Here is an 18,406-nt window from a genome sequence, read left to right as displayed (position 1 = left end):
GAAAATGACTTGCCTGTGGCTGACACACTGACAATTTCTCTAAACATTTGAATTTTTCTAGTGAAAGGAGGGTGGGAATGGAAAATGAAGATTGAGTTGGAATGTTGGTATTTTAAAAATATGGCAATGAGGTAAAGGGACATGAAATGAAGAAAGAGTGACAAGTGCTTCTCGTGTTTTTCCATGAAGGTTCCTGAGACAGGCAGGAAATTTCTTTTAATTTCTGTGTTTTGTTTTTTATGTTTCTTTAAATTTATTACATATTGTACTTTAAAATATATATCTTTTTTTAACACAGAAATATTTCATGTTATTTACCATCAAGAAAAAAAATACCAGAAATGGGTCACTTGTTGGTCTTATGGTTTCTCATATGCTCAGGCCTGCTGGCGTGTCCCCCTGGGGGTCATGTACCCTGTCTGAGGAGTGGGGACTCAGCAGAAGGAGCTCAGACCGTGGACTCCGAGCTGGGGTTGAATCCTGGTTGTGCCTCTGCTTACTAGTTGTGTGACTATGAGGAATTTAGTTTACCTCTCTGAACCTTGGGGTCCTTGTCTGTTGTAAAATAGGGCCAATAATCCCCACCTGGCAGGGCCATTGTGGAGGATTAGCATTACATTTAAAGCAGCAAGTACTCAAGTATGTGGGTGAGAGCAGACATTTTAAAATGTGGTTATTAGGAATTCCCTGGTGGTCCAGTGATTAGGACTTCATGCTTTCACTGCCATGGTCCGGGTTCAATCCCTGGTCGGGGAACTAAGAGCCCGCAAGCCACGCGGTATGGCCAAAAAATAATAAAAATAATAAAATATGGTTATTGCTGTGACAGGACCCTGTGTTCAGAAGACACCATGAACAATTTGTATCCTAAGAAACTAGAAGCTAGTACTGGGCATATTATGTTTAGAAAACCCTAGGCCTCTGTAGAAAAGCTGCTCATCACTTAACAAATACATGTTGAGTACCTACTATGTGCCATGCTGTTCTGGGCACTGGATATAGAGATGTGAGCAACATGGTCCCTGCCTGCATGGAGCTTGTGCTTTAATGGGGAGGGAGGCAGGGTAAATGGTAACCTAATGCACACAAAAGTAGAATTACAAATCATGACAAATGCCGTAAAGTGATATTATAAGACATTATGAGAGAGTAACAGGGGCCTAATTTGGATTGGGCGAGTAAAGAAGGGAAGGGCTTTCTGGAGAAATGGCATAAAGTGAGATTTAGAGGACAAGGAGTTATCTGGACAAGAAAGTAAGGAAGGGAATTTGTTTAAAGAGGGAACAGGGCTTCCCTGGTGGCGCAGTGGTTGAGAATCTGCCTGCCAATGCAGGGGATGCGAGTTCGAGCCCTGGTCTGGGAAGATCCCACATGCCGCGGAGCAACTAAGCCCGTACGCCACAACTACTGAACCTGCGCGTCTGGAGCCTGTGCTCCACAAGAGAAGGCCGCAACAGTGAGAGCCCCGCGCACCGCAATGAAGAGTGGCCCCCGCTCGCCGCAACTAGAGAAAGCCCTCTCACAGAAACGAAGACCCAACACAGCCAAAAATAAATAAATTTATTAAAAAAAAAAAAAGAGGGAACAGCGTTTGTGAAGGCCTCGTGTAACAGACAAGTAGAATTTCACAGGAAGTTATCTGCAGTCCTTTTTTACCCTCACTAGGGGGAAGCATGGAGAACTACTATAGAATAGAATTTAGTAGAGGACTTTAAAAATATATATACCAACAAGAAATGTGAAGAGCACAGAGAAGACGGTGGCCTATAGGCAAATGATTCTTAACTCTTCATAAGATGGCCTCAAACTATGTGTAATGTCCCTATAGCCCCCTTTCTTTCCAAAATGAGTTAGCTTAGCTTAGCTTGTATAATTATTGGTTGAGAACAGATCAAAACTCATTAGCCAGAAAGCAAGGGTTCAGAGTGTGACTTGAAGAATTCTGAATGTGTTCTTGAAAGTGGCAGAAATCTGGGTTGGTCAGGGGCTATATATCAGGGGAGGTACAGGGCAGGGTTGCTGGGCAACTTGGAAATTCCTGCTGACTCACCAAGTTGTCTTCTCATCTTCCGGGTTGTTTAAAAAAAAAAAAAATCAAGAAACTACTCAAACCTTCTGTGATGTAGTAAGAAATATATAGGGTCTTTATCCCCCCAAAACTTCTACAACTCTCGAAATTTCCTGAGTGATAAGAGTATCTTTTGGTATTCCTAACAAGCCCCTTTCAACCATACCTGAGATTATGCTAATAAAATGACCCATGGATAAGTTCAGGATGGAGGCTGGTTGCCAGAGGAACCGATCATGTGATTAGTGTCGGAGCTTTCAGCACCCCTCCTGATCTCCAGGGAGGGGAGAGGAACTGTAGATTGAGTTAATCACCAATAGTCAGTAATTCAATCAATCATGCCTACCTAATGGAACCTCCATAAAAGCCCCTAAATGATGGGGGTTTGGAGCGCTTCCAGGTTGGCGAACGCACGAAGGTGCTGGGAGGATGGCATGCCCGAAAAGGGCAGGGAGGCTCCACGCTCTTCCCCCAACCTTGCACTATGCATTTCTTCCATTTGGGTGTTCCTGAGTTGCATCCTTTATAGTAAACCGGTAATAGTAGCTACAGTGCTTTCCTGAGTTCCGTGAGCCATTCATTCTAGTAATTATTTAACCTGAGGACAGGACTGTGGAAACCCTCGACAGTTATAGCTGGTTGGTCAGAGGTACAAGTGGCAACCTGGGACTTTGGACTAGCGTCTGAAGTGGGGGCAGTCTTGTGGGACCAAGTCCTGAAATACTGGGAGTTAGTGTCAGTACTGAATTGAATTGTAGGACACCCACTTGGTGTCTGGAGAATCAGAGACTTAATTATCGGGTGGAGGGAAAAAACGCATACATTTCATCATCAGAAGTACTGTGAATAAAAACAGTTGACCTTGGAAACTGTTTTGAACTTCACACTGGTATTTTGTCTCGGGGCGCGTGATTTTGGCAGGTCCTTTTGTACTAGAGTTGCCATCTGATTGAATTTTACCCTGAGAATCTGGTCTCCAAGGACTATGCGGTGGTCACATCTGCCAACTGGGTTGTCGGTGGCATTTATCAAGGACGTAACTGTAGCTCTCACAGCTGCTCCTGTTTCATCCTCTGTTTCTATCAGCAGCCTGTGGTAAACCGTCCCCGGGTGCTTCGGTTAGGCGAGCTGACTGGGGACTGGCTTTTGGGGCGGGGCAACGGGCAGGGAGAGAAGTGGCTCACCCGCATGGCTGGGGACAGTGCAGCCCACAGGAACTTGTTGAATGCTTGTTGAGTGCCAGGTGTCTTGCTCTGCACTGGAGACCGAGAGGAGTGAAATGCTCTCCAGCCCTTCTGAGGCGGGGAGAGACAAAAACACCGAAGGACGGTGATTCAGAGTGGTTAGGACCTCCGAGAAGGCCAGCCTCCTCTCCTCCCGCTGCTCTCCCGGGCCTCCTTTTGGTTCTGGGTTATGCCGAGCGCGTTCATGCCGTGACACCTTCACGTGTGCTGTGCCCTCTCTCTGGAAATTTCTCTCCACGCTTTGCTTGGCTCACTCGTACTCATTGATCAGGTACCAGTTTAATGTCGTCTCTTCCAAGAAGCCTTCCCCAACCACGCATTCTGGTTTCCCCCCATCTCCACCTGGCTGTGTGGTGTCTCTCACTAAATAAACCGTGCTTCCTTCTTAGCCCTTTCCCCAACTTGCGATGAATGTATTTCTTTGCGTTGGTCTCCCCCAATTAGACAATAAGTTCCCTGAGGGCATGTCCTGTTGTCTTCTTAGGTTTGACACTTAGATGGATCAGCTAGTTGGGTCGGTGCTGACACCCACAGCTCAGGACAGAGTGTTTTCTGTCAGAGGAAGGAGTGATAGGACAGGAGAGGTGGAGGAAGCCTTCACAGAGGAGGCCGCATTTGAGCGGTGCTCCTGAATATTGGGTAGGGTTTCACTCGCCTGAGAGGAGGGAAGGACATGCCAGACGAAGGCAGCAGCATGAACGAGACACGGGGCTCATGCTGGGGAACCCGAGGCCTGGAGTGCTGGGAGTGGAGAGTGAGAAGGGGTTCAACTCCAAGGCACAGCCTGTAGATAGAGGGGCAGCCCTCGGAGGCTTTTGGGGGTGTTTGTCGGGGGCGGGGGTGACGCCCAGCCCTATTTATTGCACTGCAGCGTTTTCTCCTTAAGCCAGCCTCTCATGCTACTATTTCTCTCTGAGATAACAGGAAGCAGTTTCACTAAGTGCTGCTTTAAGTTTGCCTGCTGTTCACACAGGTTTTCTGGGCTCGGTTGGCAAATTCCATTCTGCAAGGAGCTTTCCCTGGCACAGCTCAGAACCCAAGGCATTCCAAGGGTTGACTGTGGCTTGGTTCCCTAGGAATGGGGCTGAGGCATTTTTCAGGGTAGCAGAATGGAAGGTGGTTCCTTTGCTACGTTTAGGAACAGAGAAATTAAACTTCTGCCACTGGTTTTGAAATTTATCTTCTTTGGCCAGTGAACAAAAGATTTACATAATGCTGTTCAAACTCTGTACCACATGTCATGGGCTACACATGGCTCAGGGCTTCTGGAGCTCCCATTCTGGTAGGGAGGTATCGTCATTCACAAATATGTACAATTCAAAGTGATCAGTGGCTCAGATCCGGTGCTCAGAGCGTGCTTGGGGGCGGGGGGCGCAGATTTCCGTGAGGGGTGTGTTCAACGCAGGGATCCGTCTTCTTTGCTTGGTTGTCCTGGGGCAGTGAGAAGAGCCAGGGCTTTAGCACCAGCTTCCTTTCTTCATTTTTTTGAGTACCTACTATGTTGTGGGCATCACTCTAGTCCTCGGGGTCCAGGATGAAGCTCCTGCTCCCAGGGTTGGCACATTCTAGTGGGGGAGACAGATGGGTAACAAAAAAGAATGGACTGTCAGGTGCTCAGAGGTGCCCTGAAGGACAGCAAGGCAGGGCAGGGGTTAGAGAGTGAAGAGCTGGCGGGGGTGGCTGGGTTAGGTTGGGAGGTTGGGAGGTTGGCCGGGGCTTCTCTGCAGTGGTGACAGGTTCTATTCGAGCAGAGGCCTGAGTGAAACTGGGGAGCAAGTGTGTAGGTATCTGGTACTGGGAGGAAGAGTATTACAGGGAAATGGAACCACAGTGTAGAGGCCTGGAGGTGGGGTTGTGTTTGGGGACAGCAAAGTGTGGCTAGTAGGCAGTGGGGTTCGACAGGTGGTGGGGGACCAAGGCTGAATTGTAAGTGAATTTTATTTTTAGACCATTGGAGGGTTTTAAGCAAAAGAGGTGGAGAGTAAGAGAGGGAAATCCGACAGGAATGCTTAAAAGGATCCCTCTGGCTGCTCTGTGAGAACAGAGCAGAGGGAACAAGGGGAGAGGAAGGAGGCCGCCTGGAAGGGGAGCGGTGGTTGGGAGGAGAGGTGGTGGCTTGGACCAGGCAGTGGGAGCGGCGGAGAGAAGTGGTAAGATGTCTTAAGATGCATGCTGATTGCTGATAACTGTATGTGAGAGGTGAGAGAAAAAGAAGAGGCAACAGTAGCTCCAAAGTGTTTGATCTGAAGCTGGTGAAAATTCCACCTCTGCCACTTCCTTCCATGTGCCCCCCAGCCCGCTTTTAAGATAAAAGGCTTTATTAAGATATAATTCACCTACCACACAATTTGCCCATTAAAATGTATGATTTATTGCTTTTTAGTATATTCACCTAGCTGTGCAATCATCGCCACCACCAATTTTAAAACATTTTCGTCACCCCGAAAGTACCCATTGACTGCCACTCCCCATTTCCTCCCAACCCCACAGCCCTAGGCAGCCCACTGATGTACTCTCTATCTCATCTGCCTGGTGCTTTTAAGGTCTCAGAACTCCCCGTTTCCTCATCTGTAACTTCACAGGGTGATTATGAGGTTGGAAAGAGAACGTGAAAAGAATACAGGAGAGCATGCCTAACAGGCCAGGCCGAGTGGCCTTGGCCTTAGTAAGTGCTCCAGAAATCCCAGCCCTCCCCCACTGCTCTGACTCCTGCTTTGCCATCTTACGAAGGCAGCGTGGGCAGTGGTGAAACGCGTGGGCACTGGACCCAGACTGCTGGATTGTGAATTCTGAACTCACCACTGACTAGTTGTATGATTATTGCAAGGCTTTTTTTAACCTCCCTGGGGCTTCAGATTCCTCAACTACCAGAAAGGCATCATAGCAGGTACTTCCTAAGTTGCTCTGAGTCAAAATGTGTGAAGCACTGGGAACAGTGCCTGGCCTGTAGCAAGTACTCAGTGAGTGGGCAGTGTTGCTCAATGAGTGGTTGTCATTATTAGTCAAGTAAGGAGCAGGCAGGTGGCGGCTCCCAACGTCAAGGCCAGAAATGGACATTTCTGAATCCAGGTCGTTGCAGAGGTAATAGAGAGAGAGAGAGAGACCACGGATGTACTTTTAGTCTTGTCCTTTTGTTGGATCTCTACCTTTGGAAAAGTCACTTGTCCCCTCTGAGCCTCAGGTTGCTCATCTGTAAAGTGGGGATGAAAAGTCCTCCTTACCTTGTGAGCTCTGTGGAGGATTCAGTAATGTATTCAGCAGTAAGTATTGTTTTGAACACAACAGGAAAAAAATCCCTGCTCCCCTAGAGCTTGTGTGGAGCTAGCGGAGAGAGACAGAAAGTAAATATTAATCGTAAAGACAATAATAATCATAATAAATAAAATACATGAATAAGAAAGCAGATGTGTAAAGCACCTGGCGCCTGGCATGTGGCGAGCATTCTGTCAACAGTAGCTGTTACGATTATTATATGAAAGCACTTTGTAAAGCTGGACAGCACTGCATGGAGGTGGGTCTCCAGGTGACTTTGCGAGCATGTTGCCTTCATCTAAGCCTACCCTCATCTCCGCTCAATTAAATTTCACTCAGCCTCCAAGGCCCCTTTCGAGTTGCCTGGTTGAAATCTTTGTCTCTCATGGTAGAGTTTTCTTTTTTCCTCCCTTCAGCTAGCATTTACTGAATGCCACTTTGGGCCAGTCCTGCTGCCGGATGCTGGGGCTTTTATGTTGAAAAACCCAGGAGGGGTGTGGTCAGGAGTGTGAATGGAGGGAGCCCAGGGCACTCTGGGCTAGACTGTGTAGGATCCTGGCTGCCTTGGTTTTAGTCTGTCCAGGGAGACCCCAAGGCTTCTGAGCCGAGTGATAAAATTAGCAGATAAACTAAGACTTCACGACATTCTTGTTTAAATACTGCATGGTAAAAGAAAACATTTGCATTATGGTCAAATACATAATCTCTATTTAAGCACTATAATCTATCCAAAGAGCTACAAGATGGAGATGCAAGGACATGTAGAAGAGCAAAGACCTCGGGGCAAACAATGTCTCAAGGTGAAGACAGTATTCTACCAGATCAGCAGGAAATGTGGCAAAACGGCGCAGGGAGGTTTTGGAGCTAGATAAACCTGGGTTAGCACTTATTGCCCGAAGCAAGCTATTGCACCTTGGTAGGAGGGTTAATACCCACCCCGCTGCTCTCAAGAGTTGCTGGAAGGATGAAAGAAAACATCCATCAAGGATCTGTCACTTAATAGGCATACAATAAGAGGCATATATTATTAAATATTAATAGCACTATTAATTATTAGTAACAGTGCAGCATTATGGAAAGAGCTCTTGTGTCAGCCAGACCTGTGTGCAAATCCTGATACTTCCATTGCAAGTTGCTTAACCTTTCTGAGCCTTGGATTGTGTCCCTTCCTGTAAAATGAATGAATAATACCTTCCTTGTAGGGTTGATATATGATAAATGTGATAATATAAATTTCCTAGGTTGTATAATAAGTGTTAAGTGCTATTTCAAAATCAAAATATAGCAAGCTTTATTGAATATTCTGATTATAAAAGTTATATATTCTGATGGTAAAACAAACAATACAAAAACACTTAAAGGAGTAATTACAAATCACTGGAAATTCTATTTCTTATAGCTGATAGCCAGTTTTTTAGATATCTCTTTATGCAAACTCTTTTAGTTCGACCTTCATAATATATATGGGTCCATAGTACACACCTGTCCTGTTTTCACTCAATAATATGTTATGGACATATGTCCAGTTAATAAATATGGATTTATATTATTATTCTAAATGGCTTCCTAGGGGGCTTCCCCGGTGGCGCAGTGGTTGGGAGTCCATCTGCTGATGCAGGGGACGCAGGTTCGTGCCCTGGTCCGGGAAGATCCCACATGCCGCTGAGCGGCTGGGCCCGTGAGCCATGGCCGCTGAGCCTGTGCGTCCGGAGCCTGTGCTCCGCGGCGGGGGAGGCCACGACAGTGAGAGGCCTGCGTGCCGCAGAAAGAAAAGGAAGGAAAAAATAATAATAATAAATAAATAAATAAATGGCTTCCTAGTAATCTATTGTATGGAATACCAGAATTTATTTAACGCTATAGATAGTCATTGAAGTCATTTTCAGATTATTTTGTTTTATACAATACTGTATAAAGCAACCTTATATATAGATCATTGTTCACTTGTTTAATTTCCTTCCTAGGATAAATCACTATAAATGAATTACTAGATCAAAGGGTTTTCCCATTATAATTTTGTCCCATATTGGTAAACTGCCTCCCAAAATGCCTATATGAATTTGCACTCCCACCGGCAGTGCATAAATTATGCCCATTTCCCTATATCCTTGTTAACACTAGGTTCTGGCAATCTTTTTAACCTTTGCCAGTCTGAAAAATTTCAATTCTCTTGAAAAATGGTATCTCAATTTTGTTTCTATCTGTAGTTCCAGTATTACTAATGAGGTGGAAAATATTTTCAAGTATTTATTTCCATTTGTGATCCTTCTTTTGTTAATTGCCTTTTTAGGCCATTGTTATTTGACTATTTTTCTAATTCAGGTGTTTCCTATTGACTTTTTAAAACTCTTTGTTTATTAGGAAGCTTTAAAAAAAAATATTTATTTATTTGGTTGCACCATACCAGTTGCAGCAGGCAGGCTCCTTAGTTGCAGCTCACTGGCTCCTTAGTTGTGGCACGTGTGTGGGATCTAGTTTCCTGGTCAGGGATCGAACCCAGGCCCCCTGCACTGGGAGCACGGAGTCTTAACCACTGTGCCACCAGGGAAGTCCCTGTTTATTAGGAATTTTAACTCTTTGTCATGTATGTGACAGATATCTTCCTCCACTTCGTTGGTTGTCTTTAACCTTGTGTGTGGTATTTTATTGCCACATATGAAGTTTTAAGTTTATAAAGTCAAATCTTGACTTGATTTTACTGGACGGATTTTTTAAAAACTTTTATAACATGTTTAGAAAGTCTTCCGGTTCCAGGATTATTAAAACATTCCCTTGTTTTTTTCTTCCAATGCTTTTATTGTTTCTTTTATCACATGTACATCTTTGATCTAAGAGGTGGAATTTAAACTTAGGGAGGAAGATGGAGCTCCAATTTAATTTTTCTCCAAATGGCGACCCAGTGGTCCCGTTCCGTTTATTGACTTCCATCTTTTCTCCACCAATATGAAATGTTACCTTTATTGTACACTATAATTCCTTATACACTTGGCTCTATTTCTGTACTCTGTTCAGTTTAATAGGTCTGTCAGTTCCTTTGTCAAAACTGTACTGTTTTAGTTTGGTGTAGCTACCTAATGCATTTTAGTATCTGGTAGAACAAGTCCCAACTCATTCATCTTCAAACTTCTTTTGGCAGTATGGCGGAGTGGTTAAATTCGCAGAGTTTGGGTTCGTTCAGCCAGCCTGAGCTTTAATCCCAGGTCAGCCACCTGCTAGCTGTGTAATCTTGGGCAAGTTATTTTTTTCTCTCTGAACCTCTGCTTCCTCATCTGTTTAAAGTTAATAGTAACCGTATCTACCTTACAGTGTTTTTGTGAAGATGAAATGATGCATAGAAAGTCCTTGGGCCAGAGTCTGGCACATGGCAAGTTGTCAGTAAATGTTCAGTCTTTTTGTTATGAAAACGATGCATCTATTTTTCCAGTTGAATTTTAGGATCACTTTGACAATAAAATCTCACTGGGATCTTGATTGGGATGACATTTACTGGATAGGCTAATTTTGAGATAATGAATATCCACGTTATAGGGTGTTCCAGCCTGAGGCAAGCTGTGCTCTTTATTGGTCCAAGACTTTATGCTCCTTGGTGGAGTTTATAGTTTTCTTTATATAAGATGTGTGATTTTATATTAACTTTATTTCCAGATGGTGTAAGTTTTGTTGTTGTTGTGAATGTGACTTTCTTAGTACATAAGAAAGTTATTCATTTTTTTAAATTGAGATATAATTGACATATAACATTATATTAGTTTAGGGTGTACAACATATTGATTCTGTATCTGTGTATATTGTAAAATGATCACCACAATAAGTCTAGTTAACATCTAGCACCATATGGAGTTGTACATTTTTTTTCATGTGATGAGAACTTTTAAGATCTACTCTCTTAGCAACTTTCAAATATACAATACAGTAATATTAACTATAGTCACCACGCTGTACATTACATCCCCAGGACTTATTCTATAACTGGAAGTTTGTACCTTTGACCACCTTTACCCATCTTGTCCACACCCCCGCCTCTGGCAACCACCAGTCTGTTCTCTGTATCTACTCATTAATTTTTTTTTTTTTGCGGTACGCGGGCCTCTCGGTGTTGTGGCCTCTCCCGTTGCGTAGCACAGGCTCTGGACACGCAGGCTCAGCAGCCATGGCTCACGGGCCCAGCCGCTCCGCGGCATGTGGGATCTTCCTGGACGGGGGCACGAACCCGTGTCCCCTGCATCGGCAGGCGGACTCTCAACTGCTGCGCCACCAAGGAAGCCCTATAATTGTTGATTTGGGAAATAATTTCTCCTCTACATAGTGTCAGCTTTGAGATATCCCCTTCCCTCAGCTCCAGGAGCATCCCAGGTTTCTATCACTAGGGCACCTCCCATATTGACTTGCCATCACTTGAAATCCATCTATATGATGCAGGAACTGTGTCTAATTGGACTGTTAGTCCCCAGGGCTCAGCACAGGGCTTGTATCAGTACTAACTTATCAGTGCCAATTAAAGAAGGTGCCCCATGCTGTACTACTGTTTTCTGGGATAGAAGAGCCTCTCTTCTAGGACAGAGGGCAGGACGGTAAATAGGCCCACAGTCCCTGACCTTATCTGGCTGACAGTCTAATTGGGGAGCAGACATTGAGGAAGTCATTATTAATGTCAAGAGTGAATTATATTTTTCCTTATTACATTTTGAAGGAAGCTTTGGATGCTATGGGAGCGTAAAGGACTTAGTGAGTATAGGGCAGCAGAGAAGGCCTTGCCGAAGAAATATTCAAGGAGGAGTCTGGGGCGACTGCACCCGTCTTGCTCTCCCTCCACTGCAGACCAGTGTTAGCACCCAGTCCTGCTTGAACGTATCCATTCAGCAAACAAAGAGCATCTGCTCTGTGTCAGGCCCTGTGCTGTTGGGTCTGGGACCACAGAGTTGGGTAAGAGCCAGTATCTGAGCTCAAATCAGAGTTCTGTTGATTCCTGGTAGTTACAGGAGGCAATCAAAACTCCTCAGCCTGGAGATCTACCTCCTGTCCCTCCCTTATGCCCCTACTAGGCCCCAGCCCACCTTTCTGCCCATGGGTCCTCCTGCCCCACTGGACTGCTGACCCCTCCCCAACTGAACACACTTGTACTTTCATACACACGTGGAGGCTGTCACCCCCTTCCCCCATCATACGCACTGTCACTTCTACCTAGAACTCCCCTGAGCCACTCCTCTTTCCTCTGGGCCTTCAAGAACCAGGGAATCACCAGCTCTGTGAAGTCTGCCCTCCCAGCGTTTGCTACTTCATCCTTGTCCAAAATTGATGGTGGGTGTTAAGAATGTGTATAGTTATTTGTTTCCACATCTGTGATCCCATTAGACCAGGGCGCCCTCAGAGTCAGTGACCTTGACTTTGTCTCTTTGGTGGGAACTAGGACGCAGTGGATAACTTGGGAACTGCAATTAAAATAGGGTAAAGAAATGCAACTTCTGTAATTGAAGGGGAAGGATACAGAAGTTAGAGAAGGGATGGGATTACTTAGCTTAGAGCAGTGGTTCTGAACCTAGGGCTCCGGGATCATAGGAGCAAGGTGGCAAAGAGTGTGAGGTATGTGCAAAGTTAGGTTACTTGGGTTTCAATCCTGGCTCCGGCATATAGTAGCTCCACAAGTTGGGACAAGTGGTTTTATTTCTCTGAGCCTTTGAGAAAAGGGGGAGTACTACTGTTACTAGCATTACTATATTGGCTTCAGAGGGTCTGGGCACACCCTGAAATGCTATAAAGAATTTTGTATAAATAGGTGTAAGTAAAGCTTGTCCAGAAAGAGGGTCCCTTGATTTTCAGCAGCTTTCACAGAATGTACAAACTAAGCAGAAGGGAGGCACTGTCTTTCTCAGTTGTCTAGTTCTGTGTAACAGATTACCTGAGAACTTAGTGACTTAAAACAGTAAACATTATCTCACACAGTTCCCAGGAGCAGCATATTTGGGTGATTCTGGCTCTGGATCTCCTATGAGGTTGATCTCTCAAGATGTTAGCCAGGGCTGAAGTCATCTGAAAGCTTGTCTGGGGCTACTGGCCGTGTAGGCGTCACCTCTCCATATGGCTGCTTGAGTGTCCTCACGACAGGGTGCCTGGCCTCCCCCAGAGCCTGTGATCTAAGAGAACAAGGCAGAAGCTGCAGTGTCTTTTATGACCTAGCCGCAGAAGCCACACGTGGTCATTTGCAAAATATCCTATTGGTTCCATAGTTCAGCCCTATTCAAAGTGGGAGGGGACTAAAAAGGATATGAATGTCAGGGCTGGGAATCATGGGGCGGGGGCGGGGGGGGAATTTTGGAGGCTGGCTACCACAGTGCCTTAGAAGGAATTTGGAATGAGGAGTTTTAAGTTTAAATCTCGACTCCAACAACAACTAATTGTGTGATCTTGGGGAAAGCTCCTTTGCTTTACTGGCACTGCCAATTTTCTTACTCAGCTCACATGGTGGGTTGTGATATTCAAGAGTCAAAGCCTGTGAAAGCCATTTATTCAAACCCTCAACTTCACATTCAGTTATTAGCAATCATTAAAGAGGAGGGGGAACAAAAGCCATTTGAGGCAGTGTGTAAGTTAATGTTTTCAGTATAAAAAATTGAAAATGAAGAAACCCAATTTCATCAAATTAGCACCACTCTTAAAATTTTGGTGTTTAAATGCACTTTAAAGTTTCTTTTCCTTCTTCACAGAGAAGGAATAGAGGAAATGTCTTATATTGAGATGAGAAAGATTTATGGTAGATGAGTACATTTCTTTAGTATTAAGAGATATTGAAAATTGGGATGGGCTTCTTAATGGGGTCCTGAAATCTCCACCTGAAAACCTTAAAGAATCAAGCAGAGGGCTTTTATTATCTATACTTCTAGTAAAAACTAGCTCAGGTCATCCTTTGAGGCCGTTTGGGAGGGGATCCCACAAATCTTTTTTTTTTTTTTTTTTTTTTTTTGCGGTACACGGGCCTCTCACTGTTGTGGCCTCTCCCGTTGCGGAGCACAGGCTCCGGACGCGCAGACTCAGCGGCCATGGCTCACGGGCCCATCTTCCCGGACCGGGGCACGAGCCCCTGTCCCCTGCATCGGCAGGCGGACTCTCAACCACTGCGCCACCAGGGAAGCCCCCCACAAATCTTCTTAAGTAAAATGAAAAGAAGTATTATTAAAGGTGTTCTCATACTGTTAAGCATTAAAATCTTTATTTTTTTCATCATACTCAAATGAGCATGAGTAGCACATACTCATTCTAGAAGATTTGGAAACTACAGACAAGTGTAAAGAAGTGAAAAACATTATATCTGCCACCTTAATCTAAGCACTTTGTTTTGTGGTTTAGATGAAAAATAATTTTTTTCAATTAAAATAATGTGGGCTTCCCTGGTGGCACAGTAGTTGAGAGTCCGCCTGCCGATGCAGGGGACATGGGTTCGTGCCCCGGTCCGGGAAGATCGCACATGCCGCGGAGCGGCTGGGCCTGTGAGCCATGGCCGCTGAGCCTGCGCGTCCGGAGCCTGTGCTTCACAAGGGGAGAGGCCACAACAGTGAGAGGCCCGCATACCACAAAAAAAAAAAAAAAAAGTAATACTTTGTAGGAAACACCCTCCCCCCAAATTGGCTGTAGTCTCACAAACCAGAAGTAACCATTATTAACATTTTGGTGGCGTAAAATGGGATTTAAACACGTTTTCAGCCTCATGGGAGACTGAAAAAACAGGAATGGATTTAAGTGATGGTGAATGGCAGGTAAGCTGAGTTAGGGCTGCCCATCACGTGGGCAGATTCTGTGCCTAATGACCACAGTGAGGTGAGGAGGTCTCCATCTCTAAGCATCTTTACAACTTGCATAGGTCTGTTTGGGTGAATCATGCCTCACTGTTTACCAATTCTGCCTGGGCAGGTTCCAAATACTGGATAGGGCTTATTCCATGGGAAATTAGTAGTTAGGGACTTTGTCCAATAAAGTAATTATTGAGTAAGGTCATCCAGATTGAGTGCCTACCATGTGCCAAGACTGTGCCAGATGTTGGGGGTGTGATAATGACCTCAAGAAGATGCTAACAAGAGCACAGACATTAGACCAGTAATCATACAAGGAAATGAGATGTGGGAGGTACCAGGAGAGGTGCACATTTGTGGATCATCTGCTATGCTGGAAGTTTAGCAGATGTGATCTCACTGGGACCTGAGGGAGGTAATTTGACCTCTCTGAACCTCAACTTCATTTGAAAATGGGGACAGAGTCACTGGGAGAGAACATTCGTTAGTGTGGCAAACTCTGTTTCAGGGTTCACTGAAGTATAAAAATGAGACACTTTTTACACTTCAGACTCTAAACCTTCTTGGTGGCAAAGAGAGCTGGCCTTTAGTGAGTCTACTGTGTTCAAGGTGTTTTACAAAGGTCCCATTTAATCCCAATTCCACCCTTTGAGTTTATGTACCCCATTGTCTAAATTGATGGCTCTGAGTCAATGGGAGTTTTCATAACTTGACCAAGACCACACAGCTGGAGAATGACTGCAAGAAGATTTAAACCCAGGCCTGCTGAAGTCCAAAGCCAGTGGCAATACATTATCTCATAGTGAGGTTCCAGGGGTGTATGTGTCCTTTTGGAAATGCTTGGGTCGCTGGTGGTGTGTTTGTTATTCAGATTCCTGAATGTGTGCTTTGCTCATAACTGTGCAGTTTGAAAACACTGACTCACCCCCAAACAGGGCAGGGTTGGATATCAGTCCCGTTTATCTTATACTGTCCTGTGGCACCTGTGTTGACTTGAAAGAAATTCTGTAATAAAAGCACTGTGATTAAAAACAGAAAAACACACACCAAAAAAATGTATAGGTTTGTTTTTGGTGCTTGTGACAAGAGAATACACTCATGAGTGTCATTAACTTAAAAAATGACAGCTATTTAAGGTTTAGTGACTAAAGCCAATTTTCTAACACACATCTTGTATAGTCCTCTGAACATACTCTTTTCCCACTTAACTATGATGTTGTCATTAGTTTCCGTTTGATCCTGCAAGGGCAGAGACCTTGAACATTCACATCTGGATTCCCCCATGGCTTGACCCAACTGACAGCCAGGCAGAATTGACTGAAAAACTTAAAGGCGTTTCCACGGTGCCTGCCTACATTAGCTTTCTTTTGCTACTGTAAAAAGTTACCAGATTTAGTGGCTTAAAACCTTCTGTCTCACACTTTCTATGGGTCAGAAGTCGGGACTGTGTGGCTTAGCTGGTTCTTGGATACAGCTAAAATCAAGGTGTTAGTAGGACTGGACTCCTCTCTGCAGATTGCGGGGTTGGGGTGGGGAGAACCTGCTTCCAAGCTCAGTCAGGTTTGAAAGCTCAGTCCCATGAGGCCGCAGGACTGAGGTCCCATTACTTGCTGACAGGGCTTGTTCTCAGCTTCTAAAGGCTGCCTACGTTCCCTGGCTCGTGGCCCCTTCATCAACAGTGGGTTGAGTTCCTCTCAAGCTTCGAATCGGATTCTTCTCCTGCCTCTTCTCTCCAAAGCATCTCTTTTGCATTCCTCTTCTGCTTTTTAAGGGTCCATGTGATTACACTGGGTCCACCCTGATAATCCAGGATAATCTCCCTATTTTATGGTCCTTAATTCCATCTGCAATGTCCCTTTTGCCATGGAATGTAACATATTCACAGGTTCCAGGGACTAGGGCACAGATAGTTTTAATTTTTTTGGGGGGGGAGGGGGCGAGGAGGACGTTATTCTGCCAACCACAGTGCCTGTACTAAACATGTAAATTTTAGAATGAATCTTCTCTAGTTGACTCCTTGGAGGTCAGAGGGGGATGAAGCTACTCAAGAAGAAAACATTTGAAACAAGCCAAATGACTTGTCAAAGGTCACTGCGTCTGCTGTAGATTAAACCACCACCACCACCACCAACCCTTTGTGAAAAATCAGGTCAAACAATTTTTTGGTCGTGGAGGTGGGGTTCTTCCTTTCCCCCTATTGGGGTGAAGTTAGAAGCGGACAGAAGATTTTAAAAACATGCCTATTTCACCTTCTACAGTCTATTCACTTTGCAGGGTTTTGTTTATTGGACGTGCAAGTCTTCTGTGTGACGAGTGTTAGAAGCAGGAGCACTGAACTCCATGATGTTAGGCTTTGGCAGCACGTGTTGATCTTCCCTAAGCACTGCGCTAACACCAGGGAGTGGAGGGTATGCTTCCTCACCCTGGGATAACTTTCAAATGTGGCCATTGACCCTTCCTCCCTAATTTTAAAGAACTGGCCACTATCCAGTTTAGGACTGATTCTAGGAATGTTTCTGGACGTTGACTGGTTCAACAAATAGGCACAGAAAACATATGTGTTGGGTACTCTGAACATCATTTCATTTCATGCTCTGCAACCAAGGCTCAGAGAGGGTAAGTACAGTGCCCATTGCCCCTCAGCTGGTACCAATTATTAAACACTTGCTTTATGTCAGGAGCCAAATTATATGGACCTAATGTCATGGTCCCCCTTCACACCCTCTTCCAACCTGCCAGGTGTTTTATGTTGATTTTAATCTCAATAATGCTGTGAGGTATTAGGCTGATAGCCATGGAGTGGCTTAGCCAGAATTCCGGTCTAGGTCCGTTTGACTCCAGGTTCTGTGTTCCCTTCAGGATATTGCCTCTAAAAAGGCCTCAGGTGCATTCTGGTAAGTATGTCCCCAAAGTCCAAGTTCTTCACACAACCCGTAATCGTATCACCAAGTTCACCAGGTGGCATGAACGCTGTAGGCTGCGTGTGCAGCTTCTGCAAATAAAGCTTCTGCAAACACATAGCGGCATGAAAGCACAGGAGGAAATGGAGAACTGTCTAGGTTCATCAATCGTGAAATAACCGTTTTACTGGTATGAGTATCTTTTTGTCTCATTATTATGCGGCAGTGAGTCATTTAGGGGAGGACCAAAAGGGAAAGTCCTGTCTCTTGTTACCTACAAGAAGTGTCAGTGAAAACCGCTCAGACGGAGAGAGGCACAAAGTGGGCGCTGGAAGTCGAGCTACCAGTTCTCGATCCCCCCCCTTCACCCGCGTGGCGGCCCCAAGGCGAGAAGCGCCGAAGGGGTTAAACACAGCTCACGGTAGTGGGGCACAGGGCCACCGCCCCTTCCCAGCATCGCCTCCCAGAATGCCTCAGGCCCCCAGCCAGTTCCCGCACCTCGCGAGACTCCGCCCAGCCCCTTTCCCGAACGACTGTCCGGCCCCCTTCCTTACCGAGCTCTGCGCGGGGCAGAGGAAGGGAGGGGAGGGCGGAAAAGACGGGCCGCGGGGCACGCTGGGAAGTGTGGTCCAAGAGTTTCACTCAGCCATATTCTTCCGGAGCGGGGGAGGCCAGAGAGGCAGCCGGGACTACGACTCCCAGCCGCCCTTTCGGTTTGTTTTTGTTCAAAAAAAAAAAAACCCCACACTCCCCCTCCTCACTCTTCACACACACTCACACACACCCACGGCAGACACGCACACACCCGGGCGCCGAAGGGAAAGCCGCGTCTCGCCTTCCCGCCCCGCCGCCAGTCCGGTCTTGGCCTCGCAGTAGAGCGGGAAAGCGGAGGCCGGAGCCGTGACCTCTGACCCCGTGGTTATGCGGAGCCGCCGCATTCCTTAGCGATCGCGGGGCTACCTCCTTCTCCTTCGCTGCTGCTGCCGCCGCCGCCGCGGGCGACTGACGCAGCGCGGGCGCGTGGAGCCGCCACCCCTCCCCCACCGCCGCCCTCGCGCCGGGTCTAGCGCCAGCCGGTCCCCGCGCGCCCGCCCCCTCTCCCCGGCCGCACCCGAGTTTTCGCGCGCCGCCGCCGCCGCCGCCACGCGCCCCCCGCCGCCG

Source organism: Monodon monoceros, unplaced genomic scaffold (genome assembly GCF_005190385.1).
Source record: "Monodon monoceros isolate NGI ecotype Baffin Bay Population unplaced genomic scaffold, NGI_Narwhal_1 Super_Scaffold_13, whole genome shotgun sequence".
NCBI classification, from domain to species: domain Eukaryota; kingdom Metazoa; phylum Chordata; class Mammalia; order Artiodactyla; family Monodontidae; genus Monodon; species Monodon monoceros.
Note: the sequence above shows the minus strand (reverse complement) of the source record.